General features: G+C 43.6%; 1 protein-coding gene across 16 annotated transcripts in view; it reads right to left on the minus strand.

The window, feature by feature from the left end:
- The window catches only part of LOC137372999 (nuclear receptor subfamily 6 group A member 1-like), a 399911-nt gene that overhangs the window by 353277 nt on the left and 19316 nt on the right, over nucleotides 1-27318 (minus strand). For 12 of the 16 annotated variants that reach the window (XR_010975551.1, XR_010975545.1, XR_010975541.1 and 9 more), the window contains exon 2: nucleotides 8131-8213. The exons of the other annotated variants lie outside the window; for them this stretch is intronic. The gene's annotated coding sequence lies outside the window, so the exon portion shown is untranslated. The remainder of the gene's footprint in view (nucleotides 1-8130; nucleotides 8214-27318) is intronic. 16 annotated transcript variants of the gene reach the window in all.

Raw genomic sequence — 27318 nt, forward strand, 5'->3', positions numbered from 1 at the left:
AGCAACTCATGATTGTATTGAAGGAAACTGATCTCCCTTGCAATGTTTGTATTTTTTGGTACTGTTTGAAACTGTTTGGGAATGTAATTTTTACAGATTTTTATGAATAAAGTATATTTTGGAAATTAAAAAAAAACTGTAACTGCAGCATGATTGGCTGGTGGTGAGAAGAGCTCTCCCCGTCAGATCCTTCCTGCATGCCCGAAGTATCACCCCCTCCGCACAATGCCCCCGCGGTGGCTGTGGTGGGGAAGAGACGGTTGCCCACCTACTCCTGGACTGTGTCTTTGCAAAGCAGGTGTGGAAAGAGATGCAGTGGTTTTTGTCGAGCTTCATCCCAAGCAGCTCTGTAACACAGGAGTCTGTGCTCTACGGGCTGTTCCCTGGGACACACACCGAGACAAACATCAACTGCTGCTGGAGGACTATCAATTCGGTGAAAGACGCCCTTTGGTCTGCCCGAAACTTGCTGGTCTTCCAGCATAAAGAGTTGTCCACGACCGAATGTTGCAGACTGGCACATTCCAAGGTCCAGGACTACGTGCTGAGGGACGCACTAAAGCTTGGGGCAGCCTCAGCAAAGGCTCAATGGGGAAAGACCACAGTGTAAGGTCCCCCCCACCAAGCTGAACTGAGGGGCTGGATCCATGGGAAACCCCTCGAACTGTATCAGGAAAATTTTCATTTGCTGTAAAATGTAAAAATGTTAATGGCATGACAATGAAATGGAAGGGTTGTGAGGCAACTCATGATTGTATAGAAGGAAACGGACCGCCTTTGCACTGTTTGTATTTTTGACTTGGTGCTGTTTGAAACTGTTTGGCAATGTATTTTTCATAACAGATGTTTATGAATAAAGTATATTTTGGAAATAAAACAAAAATAACTGCAGCAGAACTGCTTTGAATTGACACTATGATTCCTATTGTAAATGTACTCAGGTCTACAAAAGATTAATTGCCACTATCCTTTATTATACATTAGATCATACTTAGGTTTTGAATGAAAACATTTTCTGAATTTGTATCTATGGAAAAAAAGATATTTCAAGAATGTAGATCAGTTACATTTTGTGTTGGCAAGCATGTCTTATTTTCCACATATCGTTCAAGCTGAACACGGATGCTAAGGAATGTGAGGCTGAAGACATCACTTCCGATGCTTGTACACTTTTTGTGGTGAGCAATGCACCTGCACGATCTCATGAAATGGACACAAACATGATACAAAACTAATAAGACACTTCCAAAACTACCCTGTTGAAGTATGAGATGGCATTTTCGGGAAAGGGCTTTGTTTAACTTCAGGCTTCTACTCATCTTTAGGCAGACAAAAATGTTTTCATAAAGAGTTGAAATTACTAGTTTCTGTCATAAAGCAGGTCTGCATGCTGCTGAATAAAATCTATTCAAGGATTGCACACAAATCCATTCAAGGCCTGCTAAGATGATGTAATTCATGATGTACGGTCTATTAATTCAATATTGGTTAATTTGAATTATTAGATATTCAAGTTTTTTCATGCAAATTTTTTTTTTAAATCAAATTTGGACTGTATATCTAAGCCTACTGATTGACCCTTTCTGCTACTGAACTGAGTGCTTGGAAGCACCTAACTAACTGAAATTGAAAAGTAGGACTATTTAAGAATGTGTGTCCGAGCCATGTCCTGGGTCAGATGATAACTAATGTGCCAGTTGTTTCCTCATTGACGTGGAATTCCCTATCATGATTTAGTACTCTACCACCAACACTAAGCTGATAGGTGGCATCACTCAACTGGCTGAAAGAAGCAGGTTTCAAATCAGATGTTAAATGGGAGACAGAATATTGCTTGAAATCACAGCACTCTACTTGAGTCATGTGCTCTGTCCTTTGAATTAATGGGCTCACATTGCACTTTTTTTGGGAAAACAAATGACAGTGCAGCAAAGTCAGCCATGAATCAGTAGAAGTGAACAGACACAAAACGAATGTTGTTACAAGTAGTTATAATAAACAGATTCACAATCACTGCATACTCTCAGAGATTCCTGTATTTTACAATAAAAATTATTTGTATTATTATTCTAAAACTTAAAATGGATTTAGGGAGGGAGATAGCAAACCAGCAAAGTTGGGACCCCTTTTGCTCTCTACTTAATTTATAATAGCCACTTTACATTGCTAGTGTATTTGGATTTCTAAAAGGTACTCCATAAGGTGCCACATAAAAGGTTACTACACAAGAAAAAGAGCAGGGGTAGTAGTATATTAGCATGGATAGAGGATTGGCTAACTAACAGGAAACAGAGTCGGGATAAATGGGGCATTTTCAGGTTGGCAAACTGTAATTAGTGGGGTGCCACAGGGATCAGTGCTGGGGCCTCAACTATTTACAATCTATATAAATGACTTGGATGAAGGGATAAAGTATATTGTAGCCAAATTTGCTGATGATACAAAGATAGGTGGGAAAGCTGGTTATGAGGAGGACACAAAGTGCCTGCAAACGGATATAGATAGGTTAAATGAGTGGGCAAAAAAATTGGCGGATGGCGTATAATGTGAGAAAATGTGAGGTTATCCACTTTGGCAGGAAGTATAGAAAAACAGAATATTATTCACATGGAGAGACACTACGAAGCTGCAGTACAGAGGGATTTGGGTGTCCTTGTACATGAATCACAAAATGTTAGCAAGCAGGTACAGAAAATAAGTAGGAAGGCAAATGGAATGTTGTCTTTATTGCAAGTGGGATGGAGTATAAAAGTAGGGAAGTCTTGCTACAACTGTAAAGGGCATTGGCGAGGCCACACCTAGAGTACTGAATACAGTTTTGGTCTCCTTACTTAAGGAGGGATATACTTGCATTGGAGGCAGTTCAGAGAAGGGAGAGACTGGACAAGCCGCTAATTCTGGACGAGCTGACAAAGGCCGTCGAGTCTTTCGAGACGAGTAAAACCCCCGGGAGCGACGGCTTACCGGTCGAGTTGTACTCGGCCCTGTGGGACTGGGTCGGCCCGGACCTGCTGGAAGTATACGAGAGTATGCTCCTGGCCGGCAGCATGTCAGAATCCATGAGAAGAGGCATCATCACCCTCATTTACAAGCAGAAGGGGGAGAGGGCAGAAATCAGAAATTGGCGGCCCATCTCACTGCTTAATGTTGATTACAAGATTCTGTCCAAAGTCATAGCCAGTCGAGTCAAGTCTGCTCTGGAGTTGGTGATTCACCCCGATCAGACCTGTACTGTACCCGGCAGGAAGATCTCTGATAGTCTCGCGCTACTCAGGGATACGATCGCCTACGTACGGGACAGGAGGGTGGACACCTGCCTCATCAGTCTGGACCAGGAGAAGGCTTTTGACAGGATATCGCACACCTACATGATGGACGTGCTTTCCAAAATGGGGTTTGGGGAGGGAATCTGCAATTGGATCCAACTGCTCTACACAAACATCAGTAGCGCAGTGTCAATCAACGGGTGGGAATCTGAAAGTTTCCCGATCAAATCTGGAGTCAGACAGGGCTGTCCTCTGTCCCCGGTCTTGTTTGTTTGCTGTATTGAACCCTTTGCTGAGTCTATTAGGAAGGATGCGAGCATAAGAGGGGTGACAATCCCAGGCAGCGGAGGCACTCAGGTCAAAACCTCCCTGTACATGGATGACGTCGCCGTCTTCTGCTCGGATCCGCTGTCCGTGCGCAGACTGATGAGCATCTGCGACCAGTTCGAACTGGCCTCGGGAGCCAAAGTTAACCACGGCAAGAGCGAGGCCATGTTCTTTGGCAACTGGGCTGACCGATCCTTTGTCCCCTTCACCGTCAGGTCAGATTACCTGAAGGTGCTGGGGATATGGTTCGGAAGTGCCGGGGCGTGCACCAAAACATGGGAGGAGCGAGTAGCCAAGGTACGACAAAAGTTGGGCATGTGGGGGCAGCGATCTCTCTCCATTGTGGGTAAGAACCTGGTCATCAGGTGCGAGGCGCTCACGTTGTTGCTCTACGTGGCGCAGGTCTGGCCCATACCCCACTCCTGCGCCGTGGCGGTCACCCGAGCCATTTTCCGCTTCGTCTGGGGATCTAAAATGGACCGGGTCCGGAGGGACACGATGTTCAAATCTCTGGACATGGGCGGGAAAAATGTACCCAACGTGGCCCTCATCCTGATGACCACCTTCGTGTGCGGCTGCATCAAGCTATGTGTAGATCCCCAGTACGCAAACTCCAAGTGTCACTACGTGCTGAGGTTCTATCTGTCCCCGGTGTTGCGAAGGATGGGCCTGGTCACATTGCCGCGGAACGCACCATGCAGTTGGGCGGCGCCGTACCACCTATCCTTCGTGGAGCAGTTTCTGCGGAAAAACACCTTTGACCACCGGTCCATCAGGCAGTGGTCTGCACGGAATGTCCTCAAGGCCCTACGGGAAAAGGAAACGGTGGATCCTGTCGGATGGTTCCCCGAGCAGACCGTCAAAGTCATTTGGCGGAATGCCTCATCACCAGAACTTTCAAACAAGCACCAAGACGTAGCTTGGCTGGTGGTGAGAAGGGCCCTCCCCGTCAGATCCTTCATGCACACCCGAAGTCTCGCCCCCTCCGCACAGTGCCCCCGCGTTGGCTGTGGTGGGGAAGAGACGGTCGCCCACCTCCTCCTGGAATGTGCCTTTGCAAAGCAGGTGTGGAAAGAGATGCAGTGGTTTTTGTCAAGGTTCATCCCAAGCAGCTCTGTAACACAGGAGTCTGTGCTCTACGGGCTGTTCCCAGGGACGCACACCGAGACAAACATCAACTGCTGCTGGAGGACTATCAATTCGGTGAAAGACGCCCTTTGGTCTGCCCGAAACTTGCTGGTCTTCCAGCGCAAAGAGTTGTCCACCACCGAATGTTGCAGACTGGCACATTCCAAGGTCCAGGACTACGTGCTGAGGGACGCACTAAAGCTTGGGGCAGCCGCAGCAAAGGCTCAATGGGGAAAGACCACAGTGTAAGGTTCCCCCACCAAGCTGGACTGAGGGGCTGGATCCATGGGAAACCCCTCGAACTGTATCGTTAATATTCTCAATTGCTGTAAATGTAAAACTGTAATTGACATGACAATTGTGAAACGGAAGGGTTGGGAAGAAACTCATGACAGTATTGAAGGAAACTGATCTCCCTTGCAATGTTTGTATTTTTTGGTGCTGTTTGGAAACTGTTTGGCAATGTAATTTTTACAGATTTTTATGAATAAAGTATATTTTGGAAATAAAAAAAAAGTTCAGAGAAGGTTCACTAGGCTGATTGTTGGGATGAAGGCATAGTCTTATGAGGAAAGGCTGAGCAGGTTGGGCTTATACACATTGGAGTTTAGAAGAATGAGAGGTGATCTTATTGAAACATCTAAGATTCTGAGGGGGCTAGACAGGGTGGATGCTGAGACAAAGATTCCTCTTGTGGGGTAATCTAAAACTAGGGGGCACAGTTTCAGAATAAGGGGTCTTCCATTTAAAATGGAGATTAGGAGGAATTTCTTCTCTCAGAGGGTAGTTAATTTTTGGAATTCTCTTCCCCAAAGAGCAGTGGAGGCTCAGTCATTGAATATATTCAAGGCTGAGTTAGACAGATTTTTGATCTACAAGAGTCAAGGGTTATGGGGGGCAGGAAGAAAAGTTTAGTTGTGGCCACAATGAGATCAGCCATGATTTTATTGAATGGCTGAGCTGGCTCAAGGGGTCAAATGGCCTACTCCCACTCATAGTTCTTATGTTTAAAAAAAACTTAAGTGGTATTGAATGCACCAGTCAGATTCTGGGTTGAGTAAGACTGAGACACACTCAACAGATTTTCTTGTATTCCAGCAAATATAAGATTAATGTCATTGCTTTTTGGTATACACAGTTAGGAAAGAAAAAACTTTCGTTTCTATGGCATTTACCACATCTGCATGATTCACCAAAATGCTTTACTGTCAACATATAAAACTTTTGAGGTGCAGTTACTGTTGTTCCGAAGGCAAAACTGGCAGCCAATTTGTACCAAACAAAGGCCCACAAACAGCAAATGAATGAATAATCAGACCATCTGATTTTGGTGGTGTTGGCTGAGGGAAGAACATTGGTCAGGACTGCAGGAGAACGCCTTGCTGTTCTTCAAATAATGCCATGGATTTTTTACTTCCACTTGTACAGGCAGAGGAGAGCCTGAGCTTAACATCTGAATGACAACACCTCCAACAATTTAGCATTCCTTCAGTATTGCATGGGAGTGTCAACCTAGATAATGTGCTCAAACCCATAGTGGGATTGAACCCATGACTTTACAAATCACTGGTGAGAGTGTTACCAACTGAACCAAGCCAGAACGATTCTACATATGGATTTAATATATGCCAGAAAATGATGGAAGAACTGCATTGGAGAGAGGCCCAATATCCTACATACGAAGAGTTTGCGATTGTGGCTGCAGTCTCAGGGATGAGTTAAGAAGAAATTATATAGGAAGGTGGGGGAAACTGGTCAACAGGATGCTTTCGTATGTTAAAAATGATATATGTAGAGGCAAATAGTTGTTGTTGTCTAGCAGCTAACGCAAAAGGAAAACTAGAAGATATCCGAAAGCATCCTTACGTTACCAAGATATGGGCAAAGACATGGCATGGATTTCCGCAACTATGCGAAAGAAGCAAAACAGAATAAGAAAAGGGGGAGGGGATGGGAGTGGGTGGCAGAGAATTGTAAAATTTTATCATAGCTTTTATGGAAAAACCTGTCTTCAAACACTGTATCGTTTGTGAATATGAGAACATGGCATGTTTATCTCACTGAAGTTTGTATTTTGTAAGTAAGATCTTATCTGAACACTCCCCCACATAACATTAAATAGGCTTTAGAAGTAATACAACTGGCTTCTGCACGCAAGCCTCACTTATATATTAAGGTTTCACTCACACAAAAGAATAAGCCCACATGCTTGGCGTATCTGGTAAGGGTCGGCCCTCATATTGCATTGCAATATTCATCAGAGTTTGGGTTATGGATTCCTTAAGAGTTCAGCTTGAACAAAGCTTTTTGTTGCTCACTTTATAAAGGCAAATCTTACACATGATTGATAAATAGTATCAAAACATAAAGGTGATTTACAAAATTCAATTTTTTCAAAAGCTGGGGTTATTTGTTAATTTGCCTGAGATGTGTTTCATATACAAAGATTAGTGCTAGGAATTTGACACTGCAATGGGTAGCTTCTTGGCTACAATGGTACTAGTCACTCCATTCAAGCCGTCGGAGTGCCTACGTTTTATGGAACTTGATGCCTACTACATTGTATCTACTTATGCAGCAGTGGACCCCAGGTGTGTAAGTCCTTTATGATCTGGATTTACGTGTTTTACCCACAAGTACTCCTTCAGTCTCTCTGAAGGCAAACGGAGTAAACACTGGGTGAGACGTTTGGTTCAAGTTGTAAACTACTTTATTCCACAATGGGAAAAATACACAGAATAATGAGATTGACAAAAGTGGCCTGATAGAATTAATTCCTGTTTGCTTACTGTTACACAAGTAAGGAACACGGGAGTGCTACCATACTCCAGTGGGCCACCTAACTCAATTTAAAAGCACAATCTCCTGATACCCAGCCCCAAGGTGTGTTTTGCTCCCTTCGCAGCCTTCTCCAGCTCAATTGGGTGTCTGTATTTTGATTTTTAAAAACCTTTTTCATAATCCCCACGTAGATCAAAATAAAGGTTTCCAACACCCAGTTGCAAAGTGTCCTTCTGAATAACCAGATAAAGCCAGATATTTAAGGTGATTGGTAGAAAGTTTAGAGCGGGCATGAGGAAAAACTTTTTCACCCAGAGGGAGGTGGGTGTGTGGAATTCACTGCCCAGATCGGTGGTGGAGGCAGAAACCCTCAACTCATGTAAAAAGGTACCTGGACCTGCACCTGAAGTGCTGTAACCTGCAAGGCTACAGACCAGGTGCCGGAAGGTGGGATTAGAATGGGTGGCTAGTTTTTTCAGCTGGCGCAGACATGATGGGCTAAATGGCCTCTTTCTATAGTTCTCTGGTTCTATGGCCACCAAACCACCCATCATTTGGACATTGAGAGAAAAAATGTCCCATCTTGACTTGTAATTTCCATTCACTTGCCTATTGAACCACAACTCACCGTGGGATTGACTTGGGAAGCAAACTCCTTTAAGACAAGTAAAAACAAGAAATGCTGGAACCACTCAGCAGGTCTGGCAGCATCTGTGAAAAGAGAAGCAGAATTAACGTTTCGGGTCAGTGACCCTTCATCGGAACTGACAAATAATAGAAAAGTCACAGGTTATAAGCACGTGAGGTGGGGGTGGGGCAAGAGATAACAAAGGAGGTCTAGATTGGACCAGGCCACATAGCTGACCAAAAGGTCACGGAGCAAAGGCAAACAATATGTTAACGGGGTGTTGAAAGACAAAGCATTAGTACAGATTAGGTGTTAATACACTAAATATTGAACAGCAGCAAGTGCAAACCTGAAAAAAAACAGTGGGTAAGCAAACTGAACAAACTAAGATGAAATGAAATAAATGCAAAAAAAAATTGTAAAAAATGTAAAAAAGAATGTAAAAAAAAGGAAGAAAAAATAACTAAAAATGAAAGTAAAATGGGGGGCTGTCATGCTCTGAAATTATTGAATTCAATGTTCAGTCCGGCAGGCTGTAGTGTGCCTAATTGGTAGATGAGATGCTGTTCCTCGAGCTTGCGTTGATGTTCACTGGAACACTGCAGCAATCCCAGGAGAGAGATGTGAGCATGAGAGCAGGGGGGAGTGTTGAAATGGCAAGCAACCAGAAGCTCAGGGTCCTGCTTGCGGACTGAGCGGAGATGTTCCACAAAGCGGTCACTCAGTCTGTGCTTGGTCTCCCCAATGTAGAGGAGACCACACTGTGAGCAGCGAATACAGTTTACTACATTGAAAGAAGTACAAGTAAATCGCTGCTTCACCTGAAAGGAGTGTTTGGGGCCTGGGATAGTGAGGAGAGAGGAGGTAAATGGGCAGGTATTACACCTCCTGCGATTGCAGGGGAAGGTGCCATGGGATGGGGACGAGGTGGTGGGGGTAATGGAGGAGTGGACCAGGGTGTCGCGGAGGGAACGATCCCTTCGGAATGCTAACAGGGGAAGGGAGGGGAAGATGCGACTGGTAGTGGCATCACGCTGGAGGTGGCGGAAATGGCGGAGGATGATCCTTTGGATATGGAGGCTGATGGGGTGAAAAGTGAGGACAAGGGGAACCGTGTCCGGCCCATTCCCCGCACCTCTACCCTCACCCCTTCCCCTCCCTCCCAGAACCGTGACAGGGTTCCCCCAAATGCTTGATTAATTAATTAGCCTAAACCTAAACTTTATGAAGTTTTCTTGCGTTTGAACATGTTGAGATAGAATCCTGAGCATCTATTATTACTTGCTTTATATCATGCTTTAACTCTTGCTTCTTCAAAGCTCCAGATACAGCAACCTGCCTGCTTCTATATCCCCTTTAGGCTTTTAAAACACAAACTTTGTGTCACCGATTTTCTTCATTTATTTCATTTTATGGTCTCCTGGCCAGCCTCCTATCTTCCTCCCTCCATGAACTTGAGCTCATCCAAACCTCTGCTGCCCATATCGTAGCTCACATCAAATCGTGGTCACCCATCACTCATAGAGTCATAGGGAGATACAGCACTGAAACAGGCCTTTCGGGCCACTGAGTCTGTGCCAACCAACAACCACCCATTTATACTAATCCAACATTTAATCCCATATTCCCTACCACATCCCCACCTTCCCGCAATTCTCCTACCACCTACCTACACTAGGGGCAATCTACAATGGCCAATTTACCTATCAACCTGCAAGTCTTTGGCGGTGGGAGGAAACCGGAGCACCCGGTGGAAACCCACGCGGTCACAGGGAGAACTTGCAAACTCCGCACAGGTAGTACCCAGAACTGAACTCGGGTCACTGGAGCTGTGAGGCTGCAGTGCTAATCACTGCACCACTCCTGTGCTTCTGGTACCAAAAATGTTTCCAATTTAAAATTCTTAACCTCATGACCAAACTCCACCAAGGCTCCGCCTCTCCCTATTTTTGTAACCTTCACAAGCCCTATTACCATCCAAGAACTTTATGTTCCTCCAAATCTAGCCTCTTGTGCATCCCCCATTCCCTTCGCCCCAATGGTCGTACCTTCATGTCTAAGCCCTAAGCTTTGGAATGCCCTCCCTAAACCTCTCTTCCTCACAACCTTTTTCTCTTCTCCTTTAAGCCATTCCTTAAAAAAATACCTCTGATCAAGCTTTGACCCGTCCTAGTATCTCCTTCTTTGTCTTGGTGTCAATTTTGTCTGCTCGTGCTCCTGTGAAGCACCTTGGATGTTTTACTATGTTGAAGGCACTAAGTAAATGGAAGCTGCTGCTTTTGTTCCTTTCCCAATGGTTTTGTCCAGATATGGTTGCAAAGAAGCATACTAAAGTTTTATATCATGAATAAAATCAACTGTTCAAATTAATTGTGTTCTCGGTTCTATAAATACAGAAGCTAACTATATTATATTCACATCCACTTTCTATCACTGACACTAGAGTGGAGGGAGCTACTTCAGTGTGCATTTCACACAGAATTATGGAATCATTTATAAATTTAGACAGTGTGCAAATCTGAGTCAATTGCCACACTCTGTTGAACTAGTTTTGTGTCCCTGACCTCTGTCCTGTAGCCTGACCCTGTTTCCTCGGCTACGTGGCCATTGTCAAATGCGATCATTTCCTGACTGCATTTGACATTGTTCTTGACCTGGGATTATTTTGGATTGTTCGCAGGTCGAGCAGATTAGCAAGTGTTTTCCATTTTCATTTTCCTTTCTTTGGAAATAAAGAGAAATTATTACTTTAAACTAGGCCTTGTTATTGCAAAAAAGTAATTGGTTAGGCTCTTTTAAAATCTAAACCAACAGACTTTATATTTTCCATAAATCAAACTGAATTATTACAGTATAACGACAACTGAGTTATGAATGGACTGGAAAAACCAAATAAAGCTTCCATCTAACCACAAATGCACAAAAGAGTAACTGATAATGTTGCTGGTAACTTTAATTTATCTTTACCTCATAAAGGCAACAAACACATTCATCATCTGTCAGAGGCAGTTAATGGCTTTTGAGGTAAATGGGGCAGCAATTCTTGTCTGTTAAAGACTATTCAACCATTTTTTTAAAAACAAATTGCTGAGCAGAATTTCTGATCCACGCTATTATTTCAAGAAAGTATTAATTTCAACATAAAAAATCTCCAACAAGAAGAGGGAGTGGTTGGGGGGTGTGGGAGGTGGTGGTGAAATTGGGTTTCAGAGTGCTTGCTTTTTGGGCTCCTTAAGGCCACTTTAGCAAAATGGCATTCGTGATGTGCATGCACACTTCCGATAGGAAGTGTGCGGGATGCCATATATATAAAGGGGTTTGCATGCTGCACCTAATGACCACTGGTAGCAGGCAGAGCAGGCAGATCATGTTTTCAATCAGCATGTAACTCTCTCTTAACCTTCCACAGTTAAGCAAGTGTTCAATGGTATAAAGAGCCCCACCAGGCCTATCTAAAGGGATCATCAACTACTTGCAGGTTAGCTGTGGATTATTTCTTCTGCCTATTGCTGTCATTCCAAGCATTTGAGTACTTTTTCATACTTGTTTAAAGTTGCAATAGTCTACAGGGAGCAGTCTGGCTGTTGCTGAAGTTCTTTGTCAGTGACTTGAAGGCATGGGTACTAACCTGTTGCTTCCAGACATAGGTGACCGATTAAAGCTTCCTCTTGGCATTGAGCATGGCTGGGAGACTGAGCAGAGCTCATGTACTGCAGGACAAGCTGCTAGAAGAGGGATAAGGAAGAGGGGAAAAGGGCCCTCAGCAATTCCCTTTCCCATATTGGCCAGCACTGTCTCCATCATGGGGGGTTAAAACATGTAGTCTCACCTCCTCCCATTAATTCCTGCTGCCTCCTGTTATGCACCACCTTCTCCTGCAAGAGAGAGGGAAGTGTGTCAGTGGGTGTCATGCAACAGGTTTGGATTATCTGGCTGTCATGATTGAATAGCTGGCAGTTTGTGCAAGCTGTGAGATGTGGGTGTAAGGTGTGTAACAGTGCCAAGTGTGTGAGGACGAGGTAAAACCTTTGAAAGTTATGTATGAGTCCTGATTGTTAGTAGGGGAGGATGGGGCTGTGGTGAATTGAGCAGTGGTTGAGGCCAGTGGTGTAATTGGTAGGATATGGCATTTGAAGATAAACATATTGACCTTGACCACTCATGTGATATCATTCAACTTCTTCTTGCACTACATCCAGATCCTTGGAGCTACACTCCTAGCCTCGAATTTCACAGTTATCGCTTGCCACTGCCTTCTGAGCATGTGTCTAGAGGGCCTCCTGCCCAACGAGGACATAGAGCATTTCTTCTGCCAGAACTTCCAGTGCAGCACCCAAAAACTTTGGTGCCCACTATCTCCCATGGTGAGCCACCATTGACTCTTCCACAGCCCAACATTCAGAATGATCTCAGCACCATCAACAGTGTTAATGCACCTCCCCTTTAAGAGGTGCAGGCTAGCTTTAATAGTGCTAGCCACTCGCCATACTAGGCCCCCAGCTGATGCATACAGCAAATGAACAGTGCAGGCAGTGCTGGTTGCACACAGAAATCATGGAAATGAGTAGGTAACATGAAGTTGGCGTCCTGCCTGCAGTGCAATTAACCAATTCAGGTTAATCGCACATTGCGATCCCGGCACCCATTTTGGGGAGTTATCCAATTTATTCCCCCTCCCCACCACCACAATCAAGTATTTAAAATACATCACTGTTGCTTTCAGCAGCAGGGAGGATCAAGCCTTTATGTATGCAAATTTGACTTTTCACACTGGGGCCTGGTTTCTGAGCATTTATCAAATGCTTAAATAATATTTCAATGTACTACATTGCTATGACCATGTCCTTGTATCACCTCCCCGATTCCTCATCCACCAATGCTTATCATTGTAATGTGCTTTGAGATATTTCCCAATGTTAATGGTGCTATATAAGAGTAAGTTGTTGTTGATTTGTAATACCACTGAGTATAGCTGGCATTACACTGTCAAGTGCCTGCAATGTTTGAGAGTGTTTTTCTTCTTTTTTACCCCTGTCCTGATTATTTCAGAGTTATTTATAATCATCTCTCATTTTCAAGTCTGCTTATAGCCAACTTGTCTAGTTGAACATATTGTATATAATAGAATTTGACTGCACAGAACACTTGAGCGAATCTGAGCCATTGGATTAAAAGTACACTTCAGGCAGGATCAGCACCTTCCATAACCCCGTGATAATATATTTACATATTTTCAAAAATCTGATCAAATCTTATGGCACTTTGTTTCCCCAATCCCATACAGAAAAGGCCTTCTCTAAAGTCTTAAGCTAATCAGTATACTTACCTATTTGTCTGCTCAAAAAATTGTGATCTGTATCTTTCAAATTGTAATAATGCCTGTTTTTCACTATTGCCTCGTCACTGTTCATAAATAAAACAAACCCCAACGTCTTGGCAACAAATGCCGATAATTAAATATGCATGATTTAAGTGTTTTGTGTCAGAACTGCCTCATTCAGAAAAAAGACCCTATGTTATTCAGCACAGCTCAGAACCAGCATGAGCAAATGGAATATTGGAAGTAATAGAAAAATGTAAGAAAAGCATCGCAGACAGTGGTGCAAAAATAACACAAAACAAGCTTTGCTTTGCCACAATGCTCAGCCGGTATATTTCGTTTTATCATTTTCCCCCATCAAACGTATCTGCGAACTAAGAGATTTTCATCAGGATGCATTTTGTTTTGTAGGACTTAATAAGGCTATAAGAATTGAAGATGTGTTTGCATTGTGCTTGTTTTTAGGTAGTAATGGCATGCCTTGGGTAACATGCATATATTACCTACTGCCTTCAGCCATTTTGAAACATAAAAACGACAGATGACAAGGGAAGAGCTCAAGATGTTTGGAATGTGGCTCAATGGAGCTTTAATGGGGCGTGCGAATGATGAGAAGTGACAAGGAGCTATGAATAGAACTATAGCAGCATTGGAAGAATGGGGCAATGACCGAATGACATCATTTAGAACACAGAACCTCACAAAAACCTGCATCAAGAATGACATAATGTGCCATTTATCAAGGCCCTGTACCCTGATCTGGTGGTGAATGAATACTTTTCAGGGAATTGAATGAAATATATGAAGACATTGTTGCACTTTAGTAGTTGCTGAAAATGACAAGCTTGGTACTCTGAGATTATTCTGCAAAATCCTCAGTCGAACTATAATTAAAGCTCGAGTCCCTTGGGTTTCTTTCAGTACCCATAAATAAATGCCTTTTTGTTTTAAAAGGCGGTTGACGTTTATTCTTTAAATAACCACAAGGTAAGGCAACTAAGCCCTTGCAGTAAATGCTGCAGCAAAACTATACATATTTTATAAATATTCAAATTTTTCCTTTGCCCTTCTGCTAGCTTGAGAGTCTGACATGAATAGGCATAGTTATTAATAATAATACCGAGAGGCAGTGTGCTTGGGCCTCACTTTTAAACCTTACATTAAAAAGCTTTTAAACACCCAGCTGTCACAGGATTCTATTTCATATTTTTGTTTAGTCAAACCCATGGGATTAGGTTAATGGAAACTATGGGCTGAAAGTGCACAAGTTTATGTAACTTGCATTTGATGCCATTTCGTTGCTGGCAGATGTAGGTTTTAAGCACCGGGGTTCTTAACGTTTCATGAATTTTTAAACAATATTTTTATGTTCTCAAGAGCAAACGGAAGTGGCAAAAGTTTCCAGCTCTAGATATTGCAAATAGGCAGTAACTAGTGCTGATAAAAGGGGCTGGAAATCAGAAAAGGAATCCCTAAAATCAAATGGAGCTCTGCTAGGCAACGAAAACAATGGATTATTTTATTTAGCAAATAAGTGCCAGATTTGCAGTAACAGATTCAAAGACTGCGGCTTTCCTTGTTGCCATTTAATCTAAATGCATTGTGAGTTTAAAAGCTGAGTGATCATTTTTAAGTCTGTGATTATCCATACATACACACATTTCTTGGTGTTAAGCCCCGATTTTGTACTGATGATTTGAATGCTTCAGTGTAAAAGCACACCCATGGAGCCTTTTCATTTAAATGTGGACCTAGGGTGCTTCTTTAATGGCTCCTGATAATTTACTTGGTCATTACTTGTTGCTTTAGTCTATTCAACAAATACACTTTATGCGTTTAGAGTTTATTATTAAAAGTAGAATGGCTATGGTTTCCAGTGTCAGCATAATTTCTATAATTTGACAAACACCACGGTTTGGAACTGCACCTGATTGGCAGCTCGCCTGTTTGGTCTGGGGGGGTGGGGGGGATACGCACAGTGGGGGGAAAACAGTGTAAAACTGCAAGATGTAAATACCTACATTGGCTTAAAGGGGCAGCCAACTTTGGAGAACTTGGTCCTATTTACCGCAAAAATCTGCTGTAGGGAATGGGGGTAATATTGATCTTGGGTGCTAGTCTAAAACAGGCAGTTTAAAGTAGAACACATTAAAACTAACACTTTCTTTGGGAAATATTATGACCTACATACTTCAGGTCTCTAGGTGAGAATTGTTTTCTCCTTTTTACCTTATGTATATTTGTGATTGAATTCAGTGTGAATTTAGAAAAATATATCTCTTTTTTGCTGGCACCAGAGAAGAGAATTCCTAAAATAAAAACAAGAAATGCTGGAAATACCCAGCAAGTCTGGCAGCATCTGTGGAGAGAGAAGCAAAGTTAATGTTTCAGGTCAGTGACCTTTCATCAGAATTCATAGAGAATTCCTATCTGAACTGCTTACTACATATATATTAGGGTTCAAACAAGTGCCTTGATGTAAAGAAGTGCCATTTGGTTTTGGACTTGCAGTGACAATCATTTGTTGCTTGAAGTAAAAGTAACAAAGAAAATCTACCTTATCGTTTTATAGCACAGAGGAAGGCCATTTGGCCCATTACACCAGTGTCTGCTCTCCGAGTGTGCTGAACATTTAGTCTCATTTTCCTTCCCTTTGTACATAAGCAAAGATAAATCTGATCAGTGATCATGGTAAATTAGGTTTCCATTTTTCTCCTCAAGGCTTTAAATGATCTGGCCCTTACAATAAGCTTTTGCTATGTAGATCTGAAGAGTTTGATTTAAACAAAAAAAAATATGTCCGAGTGCTGGGCAAAGTAGAACTTAGTGCAACGTAATAGCTAAATTCATCAAACTTCAGGAGATTCAATGAACTTTCAAGTGTCCGTTAATAATCATATTATTGAGGATTTCAATAAAATCTCTCACTTTTCTTGGCTAATTAACCATAATTCCTAAGATTTAATCAAATGCTGCAGCAGGCCTAAGGGGCTGAATGGCCAACCTCTATTCCTAATGTTCCTATATCTGTCGAGTCAGAAATACTGTGTGATAGTTCCTGTTTTGCTAATTTATGATAATTTTTGTCTCCTTCTCTTCATCAATTATATGCTACAGCTTGACAATATCTGGAAGCATGGGATCAGCTCCACCTCTTTCAATGATCCCAGTGGCAGCATTACTCTCTACACAGAGCTTGATGAGCCAAACATTTCCTCCTGCTAAATGTCAGAAAAAACAGAATCCACCCTCTTCAGCTCCCATTGGTGCCTAGTTATCTGAGGCCTTCAATTATTAATCTCTATGGTCACCACCTCAGGCTAAGCCCCATATCTGCAATACTTTGTTGTCCTGTTCGACTCGAATTCAACTTTCTTTATAATATCCAATACATTTGCAAAACTGCTTTCGTCCACCTCTGTCTCTACCAAACACACATTGTTGCTAAAATCCTTATCCATACCTTATAACCCAAGGCATGATATTCCTGGTACTTGATTTATTGGCCTCCACTATCTACAAGTTACAAATAATTCAGATCGCTGCAGGCTTTGTTCTCACCTCCATCAACCTATACTCTTGCCAAGCTCCATTGCATCTTTGTGCCTCAGAAAACTGATTTCAAGATTCTCGTCATTGCCTTTGAATCGCTCTATAGCACATCTCAGTGACCTCCACCCCATCCCCAAACTCTCTACTCCTCCAAGGAATGATTAATCCTTGTTCCATAATCCCACTGCATCACCATCTGCACCCTCTATTTCAGTCACTATACAGCTGCTGTCTGCACCTCCCTCACTAGCTGCATCTGTCTTTCCACCTCCTCTCTTCATTAAATGACTCCTTGAGAAAAACGTTTCCTTTGACCATGCTTTTATCCACCCAACCTTTCTATTCACTTTTTCCTTCATGCTGAGTGTAGAGTTTTGATCTTTGACCTTGTTATGTCCCGGTGAGAAAGGGGTCTAGGGTTCCCTCTCAGCCTTCACCTGGTCTTACCGTAACAGGGTTTAATTTTAAACACACTGTGTTTTTAGCCCCCCCTTGGTGAATCCTTGTTCACCGCAAAGAAACCAGCACAAACAGGTTTTCTCAGGTTTAAAGAAGAAAAGTTGAAATTTATTAAACTTAAACTCCAATTTGGGTGATGCCGACAGATAAACGATGCACCCACGCTAGCATACATACGCGATACACATATGCAAATAGAGACAGAAAAGAGCAGAAGAAAAATAAAGTGGAAAGGTTCGAGGCAATATCTGAAGAGTTTTTGTAACTTGAGCTCACTGTAGAGTTCTTGATTGTAGGTAGATCTTGCTTTTCGTTGGGGCCCAGTATTCTTGTTAAACCTTGTTCGCTGTAGGAGACTTTTCTCTCTTGGGCTTCATGTGTCTTCAGTGGATTCAGAGGCTTGTGAGAGAGAAATGGCAGCAGACAGGAGAGATCTTCTCAGTCCAGGAGCAATAAACACTGAGTTCAAACTGTTTGTGCAATTCAACAAAACCCAGGTTTCCAAGCAGGTTAGTCATGTGACTAACTAGTCTGACCATGTCTTGGATTGTATCACCTTAGCAGTCTCTGGAATGTTCCTCTTACACATAATACCTGGTGATCAAGGTCCATTGTGGGTTGAATGTGTCAAGGGATGGTCCTTTGTCTTTGCAATCACCATCTGTTAATATGCAAATGTCTTTTCCAACCACAGCTGATTTGTTTAATAAGTCCTTTCTTCACTCCAATAACAGTTTAAAATCAATGTTCATAACAAAATTAATGTGCCTCATTCTTGGCAGGCTGGGGCCTAGCATGACACCTCCATACCCAATGGACTGAAATGCGATTTGAGAAAAGGCCCATTTCAGTAAAAAGGTCGAGATAAAATATAAGATACAGAAAACACACATGCATTTCACTCATTCATTCACAAATCCTAAAACTTATTAAAACCACCCCTTTTTTTGGCATCCCAATAAACATGTGATTCTTTTTGGGGGAAGTTTCTCTTCCGTTTGCCCATTTCCATGGCTGCCTAGGGTCTTTGTTGCTGGTCATTTTTCAAAATAGTCATGCAAAGGATTTTGACTTTGGGGGTTGGGTGGTTTTCTTTTGTTCTGACTGTGGGGGAAGATTCTTTGCTAATCTCCCCTTTGTCCTCTGGGACACTCCTGCCTGCAGGTATTTGTGCAGACTCTACTGCACTCCCCCATGGCACTTTGACTAGGTGAGGCATCATCCTCACGGTTTCTCTGGCCCCGAGTGGTCTTTCTTTGTCTCTGCAGGTTCCTGTAGATGCTATTAGCAACTCTGGTGGGGTGCTTCTAGTGTCTGCATTTACGTAGGAGGATGCGGAGTGTAACCTTTCACATTTTACCGGGTTGGCTGAGTGGACAGTAGGGGTTTTCATCCAGGATTCCTCCTGGACTTCCTTTAACCTGCTCTCTTGGTCACTTTTTCCCTTTTCCTTTCTAAACTTTTGTCAGCCTTGTGCCTGCCTTTTCCCTTTTGTTCTCGGCAGGGGTCCCTTACAGTTCACCAGCCCTCTGCTGGAGGATCCTCCTAAGTCCGGCACAGGACTTACGGGTGCAGGTTTTACAGTAGGTTAGTGTTTTCCCTCAACCCGGCACATGTGAAAACTCCTGCAGCACTCCATCACATCTCTATGGAGTTTTGGTAGTCAAACTGCCGTCTTATGCAGGCTTTGGTCTTTCGTATACAGGCATTGTACAGCCACTGTAGTCTGGTGGGCCCTTCTTAATATTGCTGTCCAGTAGCTCTGTGGCACCACTAACTGGTGAACCACTGTCCACTCCTTGCTCTCAGGTCTGTGAGGAGAACTCCATTTCTTCATCAGTACCTCATCCTTTAAATAGTAGCAATCAGGGACTCCTTCTGCTTCACTTTCAGACTGGGCAGACTGTGCTAACTCTTGCAATACTGGGTCAGCTCACAGAGCCTCAGCTAGGGAAAATCCATTTAATTCATTCCCTGGGTCTCCTAACTTACCAAAGAAAGTCTTGGACAGGCAGACCTCCTGGTCATTTGCCTGCAGTGCCAATGCAATCCCCTCTGGGGGAACTGGTTTGATCATGGCCTGATCCACTACACATTCAGAGAAACTGCAGGGGTCCATCTCCTGCCACCGCCCTGTCTCTCTAACCTCCTGCAGTCATTCTTTCACTACTGGGGGCTACCACCTTCACCCCTGCCAGATCATTACCTAGGAGCAGGTTAACCCCGTCCATAGGCAAACTAGGGACAATCCCTATGGTTATCGGTCCTGAAACTAGGTTGCACTCTAGGTTGACCCGGTGTACAGGTACATGCACATATTGCCCTCCAATACCTTCACCACCATTTTGGTGTTCACTGCACTTTCTGGGGGAAAGGTCAGGCCTTTTCCCAGTAAAAGGGATCTAGTGGCCCCAGTGTCGCTGAGAATTACTATGGACTTGCTTGCCCCACTCAAGGGGTATGGGGTTACTTTCCCTTCAGACACAAAACCTTAACAACCTTCAGGAATCATACTAACGTTTCCTGCACTTATAGTAGTAAGCTTCCTGGGTTTCCCTCTTAATGCAGTTAAAGTCACAGCTCGTTTTGCTGTGCTTTTCATCAGGTTCACTTCTTCACTGCGTGGGTGTGCCTTGATTAACCCTTCGGGTTTCCCCTTTAGTTTCCAGCAGTCAGCTTTTAAATGTCCTGCTTTATTACAATGGAAGCACACAGGCCTCCAGGTCTCACTCTTGCTTATAGCACCTTCCTTTTTGGCTGGAGGAAGGCCCCCTTTGCCTCCTGCTTTCCTTTCTCTCCCAGAACTGCTTGGGCTCCTATCATGTTCCTACCCTTTGTCCCTTTTGGATTTGTGGGGGTGACTAGGAAAAGTCCTGGGAAACTGGGAAACCGACTTATAAATTAAAGCAAACTCATCGGCCAGAACGGCCGTTTGCCAGGCTCTCTGAACTGGCTGCTCCTCTACGTGGGTCTTTATGGAGAGTGGGAGTGTTTAAATTCCTCTAACAGAATTATTTCTGAGATTCTCATAGCTGATTTGTACTTTAAGAGCCCTCAGCCACTGGTCAAAAGCCAGCTGGACATTTCTTTCAAACTCTAGAAAATTTTTATTAGCGGGTTCTAAACTTTTGGCGATAGGCTTTGGGTACTAATTCATATGCCCCGAGGATAGCACTTTTTGTCAGTTCATAATTTGATGAACTCTCATCTGGCAACAGGGAATAAACCTCATGGGCTTTTCCAGTTAACTTGTTTTGTAGTAAAAGAGGCCAGGTCTCAGCTGGCCATTTTAGCTGCCTTGCCAGTTTCTCAAAGGACACAAAAAATGTTTTTACATCTTCCTCATTGAATTTTGGAATTAGTGGAGCTAGTTTTAACAATTCTGTACCCAGCCCTGAGTTACACTCCTCCATATTGTTCATGCTTTCACTGGGTTTACTCTGTCACCCCCCTAATTAACTCAAGCCACTTCAGCTCTCTTGCTTCGCATTCCTTCTTGAATATTCTCTCTCTCTCTCTTTCGTTCCTTCACCTGTCTTTCTTTTTCTTCACATCCCTTCTGGAAGGCTTTTTCTTTCTTCCTCTTCTCCAATTCAAGTTTCCTTTGTTCCAATTGTATCTTTGCTAACAATACCCTTTCGGCGTCTACTTCTAACACTCTTTCTGCTTCTTCAGATTCAAGGGAAAATTGGTTGGCCACTAGCCTTAGGAGTTCAGACTTCCATGTCTTGCCACATGTAGTGATCCCACACTGCTCAGCCATTTTCCTCAACTCCTCCATAGACAATGCTTTTAACTTATCCCAAGTTACTTCACCCTGGCTTGGGGAGCTACTAGCTGCAGTTGCAGACATGTTAGTATTCAAGTACACACAACCACAGAAAACCTGTATTGAAATCATGCTCTTTTTTGATTGGAAAAATTTGGCTTGCCACTTCCAATTTCTCTTGTTTGTCTGTGGGTCAATTCCAGATGCTAGAACCCAAATTTCTGTTACGACCTGGTGAGAAAGGTGTCTCGGGTTCCCTTTCAGCCCTCACCTGGTCTTATCGTAACAAGGTTAAGTTTTTAATACACCGTGTTTTTAGAAAAACCCAGGCTGCTAAGCAGGTTAGTCATGTGACTAACTAGTCTGACCACGTCTTGGATTGTATCACCTTAGCAGTCTCTGGAATGCTCCTCTTACACACAACACCTGGTAATCAAAGTCCATTGTGGGTTGAATGTGTTAGGGAATGGATCTTTGTCCTTCCAATCGCCAACTGTTAATATGCAAATGTCTTTTCCAACCACGGCTGATCTGTTTAACAAGTCCTTTCCTCACTCCAGTAACAGTTTAAAATCAATGTTCATAACAAAATTAATGTGCCTCATTCTTGGCAGGTGGGGGCCTAGCATGTCAACCTCCAAAGTGCTTTGAGAAATCTTCTTGCAGATGAGGAGCACTGTAGAAATGTAAGAAAAGGTCCAAGATTATTACAATCGGGAAACTATTCAAATTTAAACTTTAAAAACTATTTTTCTCTTCAGAATTTAAATGTTCAAATGGCCTGAAAGTCTTTCTCTTAGATAGATTGTAGTGATTAACAAATAGTACTCCATTAGATTCCCAGACTATGGTGATTGAAGTAACTATCCTCGTCTCACTGACTCTTCTCTGGCGCTCTAAAACTTGAAAGAAAAAAAGCATTTGCTTTAGGCAAAATCTCTCACCAGCCAATCAATATGAAATATGATCAGCGATACGATATTTCATGTTTTTGTTATCCCATCTGGCTTTCCTTATGGCCTATAGTTTGACAGCAAGATTTTCTGAATTGTGTTTGAACTGAATTTCTAAACCATAACATTGTAAATGTTGCAGGGACATCACATTTCCAGTGAGGACTTTCTACTCTCAAAATCCATTATATTTACTATCGTCTTCTTTATCAGAGTGTTTCCCTGATGTTTATTCACATTTCAATGCAGGGGGGCGGGGTGGGAATGGGGGTTGTGCTGGTGGCAGCGGGAGAGAAATTGAAAACTATTCTTGTGTTTGGTCGGTTGGTTGCAGATGAGCTCACAACCTTCTGACTCAGAGTCAAGAGTTCTTCCACTGAGCTGCAGCTGACACCCAAAATACATTAAAACTGTCATGTGTCAAACACAAATAAAGGACAAGTAAACCATGCATAAATATAATAATTCTTCTAATACTCGAGTTGACTTATCTTTGGTGATGTTGCCAGAAGCTCATACTTGGAGTTGCGCTTAAATCACTAGGTTACATTTTCCACTTACATTTATGAAAGCTTTATTGGGTTAGTGTATGTTGACCAAATAAAAGTATGAATAAGTCAATAATTTAGAGGAAGACATAAGCAAATTATAGCAATGATGTTCATTCTATACTTGCTTTGTTACCTATAAGTCACATTTAGAATGGGACTTAATGCTTCCCACAGTGCATTATGAAATCTTATATTTAAGTTGAAAAATATATAGCTGGAGGTAATTCAGCTGTGATTTATACATCCGTTAATAGATTATAGGATGATGAACTCTAAGATGGATTTTAAGATTTGAAAACAATGTCGTTCTTTTAAACAAACATCCAACATCTGTTGTTAGCTTCATTATACCAGTGAGTTGATTTAAGGGGAACCAAATAAGATGTAGATTGAAATTCCATTCAGGATAACATTTTTACATTTTGCATGGCACAAGGTAATAAACTAAGGAAATGAAAATTCAGAGAATATAAAATCAAAGCCGAATACTCAAAATCTGAACATGCACGGCTCAGCATTATCTTGAAACATGTGGATGTTTTCAAAAAATAATTATTTTGAAATGTGAACTCATTTTCCAGCATCAAGGAAAAATGCAAAAGCAAAATATTGCAGCTGCTGGAAATCTGAAAAACAAAATGAAACTGCTGGAAATACTCAGCAGTTCAGGCAGCATCCGTGGAGGGAGAAACAAAGTTAATGGGCTGAATTTTACGGCGCAGCGCACGCAAGATGTGCACCGCTAAGTCGCTGTGATATTTAGAATTTACATGGAGGGGGCGGACTGCTCGCCCCCGGTGACATAGAGGGACTGAGCAATCCGTGCCCGGCAACGGTGTCCGGAGCCACCGTGCAGGCACCAGCACCATTTTTCAAGGGCTTCCAGCTCTTCAGTTAGATTTACATTTTTAAAGGTCCCAGTCTTGGTCTCCAGGAAATAAAAATAACATTTTAATGCAACTTTGAATCCCCTCTCCCACCAACCCCCCCCCCCCCCCCACCATGAATAATCTATATATAAATTGCCCTCGCTCTCCAAAGAAAACTTTTATTCAGATCCCGAACTTTCCCCCCGATCTTTATATCCTTTGACCCTCAATCCCTTCCCACCACCCCCGCAACCAATAGGAAGAGTTTTCCCCACTACCCCGCCACCCTGAAAACTTCACTCCTCCCCCCGCCCCAGCAGCATTCCGCCTTGGATCTCCAAACTGCGATCCGATGGCATGGGACTTCCAGCAACTGGCCGGAATATTAGTGTGGGACGGTCGTCATGAAAAGGTAAGTGTTTATTCATCTAATTTACATTGATTAACATATTTTAATTAGGTCCCTGTCGCTGAGCGGCAGGGGGGCCGCCATGAGGCCTCTCCGTTGCCAGTAATATAGGGCGGGCCCTTCTTGGCATCTCGAGGCCCGTGGCGGGCCTCTCCCAGAGGTATTTTCCAGGCCCCCGACCATGACCCCCAACATCGTGAGGCTGGTAAAATCCAGCCCAACGTTTCAGGGTGATGATAAGTTCTGAGGTTAACAAGTAACAGGTGGTACTCGTATCACATAAGTGCATCATAATGACCATCCTGAGCAAGAGAAAGCCCAGAAATCTCCCTTCACCTTCAACAGCAAAACCATTGCTGAGTCCACCAGCATCAACATCTTGGGGGTCTCCATTGATCAGTAGCCACAAGGACAGGGGAGAGCCTGGCTACTCTGTAGAGTGGTTCACTCCCTGCATTCCAAAGGCTGGAGTCAGGAGTGTAATGGTATACTCACCACTGGCTTAGACTGGTGAGTCAGCAATAATCAAGAAGTTTGACACTCTCGAGGACAGAACAGTTCATTTGATCAGTGCTTCTGTCACTGGACTCAATATCTACCCCCTCTACCACATTATGCCTTCTTTATGTGCAATCTACAGGATGCACTGCAGCAACTCACAAGGTTTCTTTGACAGCAGCTCCCTCCTTAGTGACCTCTATCACTACGAAGGAGAAGAGTAGCAATATCATGGGAAGACCATTACCTCCAAGTTCTGTTTTAAGTCACATGCCACCCTGACTTAGAAATATGTCATCATTCTTTCATTGTTACCAAGACAATATCCTGAAATTTCCTACCTTGTCGATGCACTATCACTACAAGAACTACAATGGTTCAAGGATATGGCCTACGACCATCTTCTCAAGAAAATTATGGGTGGACAATAAATAAATAAATTCCAGCATTGCCCATATTCTGAGAACAAGCGAACAAAAAGGAGGCTTCTAAAACATTCCCTGAGTAGTTATGAATGACTGAAGTCAGCAGACTGAGAACAGCACCTATTTGACTAGCTATTTAATTAGACACTTAAATAGTTGGCTGTCATGCATTTAACTGAACAAATCAGATAGTTTTGTGTTTGTTCAAATGTTTTTTGGTCCCTCCCCTGAAATAGTTCAAAACAACAAGTTTGAACTGATCTTTGGATAAAGGCATGGGTTTATGTTTTTAAACTGATGCAGGCTTGGGGCCTGGGGTGCATTCTGGTATACAGTCACTGAATGAGAAGTAGAGAGGGTGGAATTAAAAATGCAAGGTCTCAGGCCCAACTAAGCACAGCTGGAGTTGGTAGTGGGAGAATGTTCCACCTGTCCCAGGGAAGGTCACAGTGTCAGCAAGGAGGCAGTGTTGCTGAGATGGTGCCTCTCCCACCCCCATCAGAATTCCTACAGCTCCTGCCTCCTGAGTGCCCAATTATGCAGATGCCAGAACAATTCTAGCAGCAAGCCAATCTAAGGAATGTCGTATTATGGCTGGATTTAAAGGGACAGCCACCAAGCCAAACCGAGACAAGCAAAAATATTGGTGTAAAGTATTTATCACAGAATCTATTACATTATGTACACTCTGAGGCTTTGGACACCCAGGGCTGGATTTTGTGTGGTCTCATGAGGCGGGATTGGAGGCGGGGGGAGGAGGGGCATGGAGTACCACGATGAGTGGCAGGTGGAGGCGGGGCAGAGGACCAGTCACCTCCCCGTTGGCAAGTGATCTTCCCGGGGGTGGTCTTCTTGCCCAGAGGCCACAGAGGCCCTTAAGTGGCCTATTAAAGGCCAATTAAGGACCTCTTCCCGCCGCCACTGGGATCTTACCAGAGGCGGGGGAGATTGTGTAACACAAGGCAACCTCACTGTGGGCTTGGGGGACGTCCCTCCTCCGTGGGACATTTTTGGACAAAGGAGGACGCCCACCAGGAACCAAGTCACCCCCCACCCCCCAACCCCGGGACCCCCCTTCCCCTGGACTGCAACACCACACCCCAGCACCCACCTTGCCAGAGCCTTCTGGACTGGTCCCGGTGATCCCGCCTCACCTACTTCTTGTCCAGGGTTCCAGTGCTGGACCTGGGTCCAAGGCCTCTGCAGTACCAGCAGTGGGCGCCGCTCCAGGTGGTGCTGCCGATACTGCTGAGCTGTTGGCCCTCTGATTTGCCAGCAGCTCATGGAGGTAGGATTCCTGTCTTTAAAGGGATGGGGATCCTGCCTCCTGAAACTTTGATTTACAAAGACCGGAGGATCACTCCGGGGGGAGTGGGCACGAAAAGGCAGAAGCGGGGACCCCACTGCCTTTTCGGCCCATGCCAGGAGTCCTGCCTCCAGCACAAAATTTAGCCCCTAGTGTTTCCTGCTGTCTCCAGGTGTTTGTGGAGTGCTTAGAGAAGAACTCTTAACTTCAATATGCAATGTCTGCCTTTTGGAACTGAAGGTATTTCTTTGTGTGGTCTCAGCCTTTTGTGAAGAGGCCCTGATTTTCATCCTGGAATGGTCCTGACAGTTTGTGGCCCCTAGATAACCTTGTGGTAAAAATAGGAATTTTTGTCTTTGGTATGTTCCTCAGATATCTTTGTAAAATTTAGTTTCTGGTTGATGAATTAACGTGACTGCACTACGAATAGCCTTCATTGCTGTCAGATTGACTGATGACCATTGTGCCATTCCCAAGTCATGAACCCATTGTTTGCTACATTGCTAGTAACCTCAAAGGGGAAAGTTTCTTTTAACCCCAGAATCTCCCAGTGTTCAGCAATTCCGCTCACCTCCCCAATACTTTTTCTGCTTACTTTGAATTCTACAAGTGGAGACTGGGTGGTTTTAGAAGTATGGAAGAACAGAAAACCCTTTCAACTAGTCCAAAAGCAAAATACTGTGGATGCTGGATATCTGAAACAAAGGTCATGGACCTGAAACGTTGGGTGGAATTTCATGCTCTCCCCCATGGCGGGTTTGAAGACAGGATGAGCATAAAATTTGCCTCTGCCGAAATTTAGTCCAGGGCAGGAAGGCCTCATCCCCCCACAGCTGCAATTACCTGTCTGGCAGGTGGTCCTGCCGCCGCTTGGGAAGCACAGCATGAAAAACGGTGCAGGCTGCATCCCAGCTGTGGGAGTGGTGGGAGGGGGTGGGGTCACTCATTCAAAGGCACTTAGACCCCCCTCCCCCACGACCCCCACCCCACAAGACCCCTCCTACCCTGACCTACTTCAAGCCTGGTTCTAGCACTGCTTCTCGGTTTCTGGTCATTGCATCTACAGCAGCAGCCACT

The sequence above is a fragment of the Heterodontus francisci genome, chromosome 8, assembly GCF_036365525.1.
Source record: "Heterodontus francisci isolate sHetFra1 chromosome 8, sHetFra1.hap1, whole genome shotgun sequence".
Taxonomy (NCBI): Eukaryota; Metazoa; Chordata; class Chondrichthyes; order Heterodontiformes; family Heterodontidae; genus Heterodontus; species Heterodontus francisci.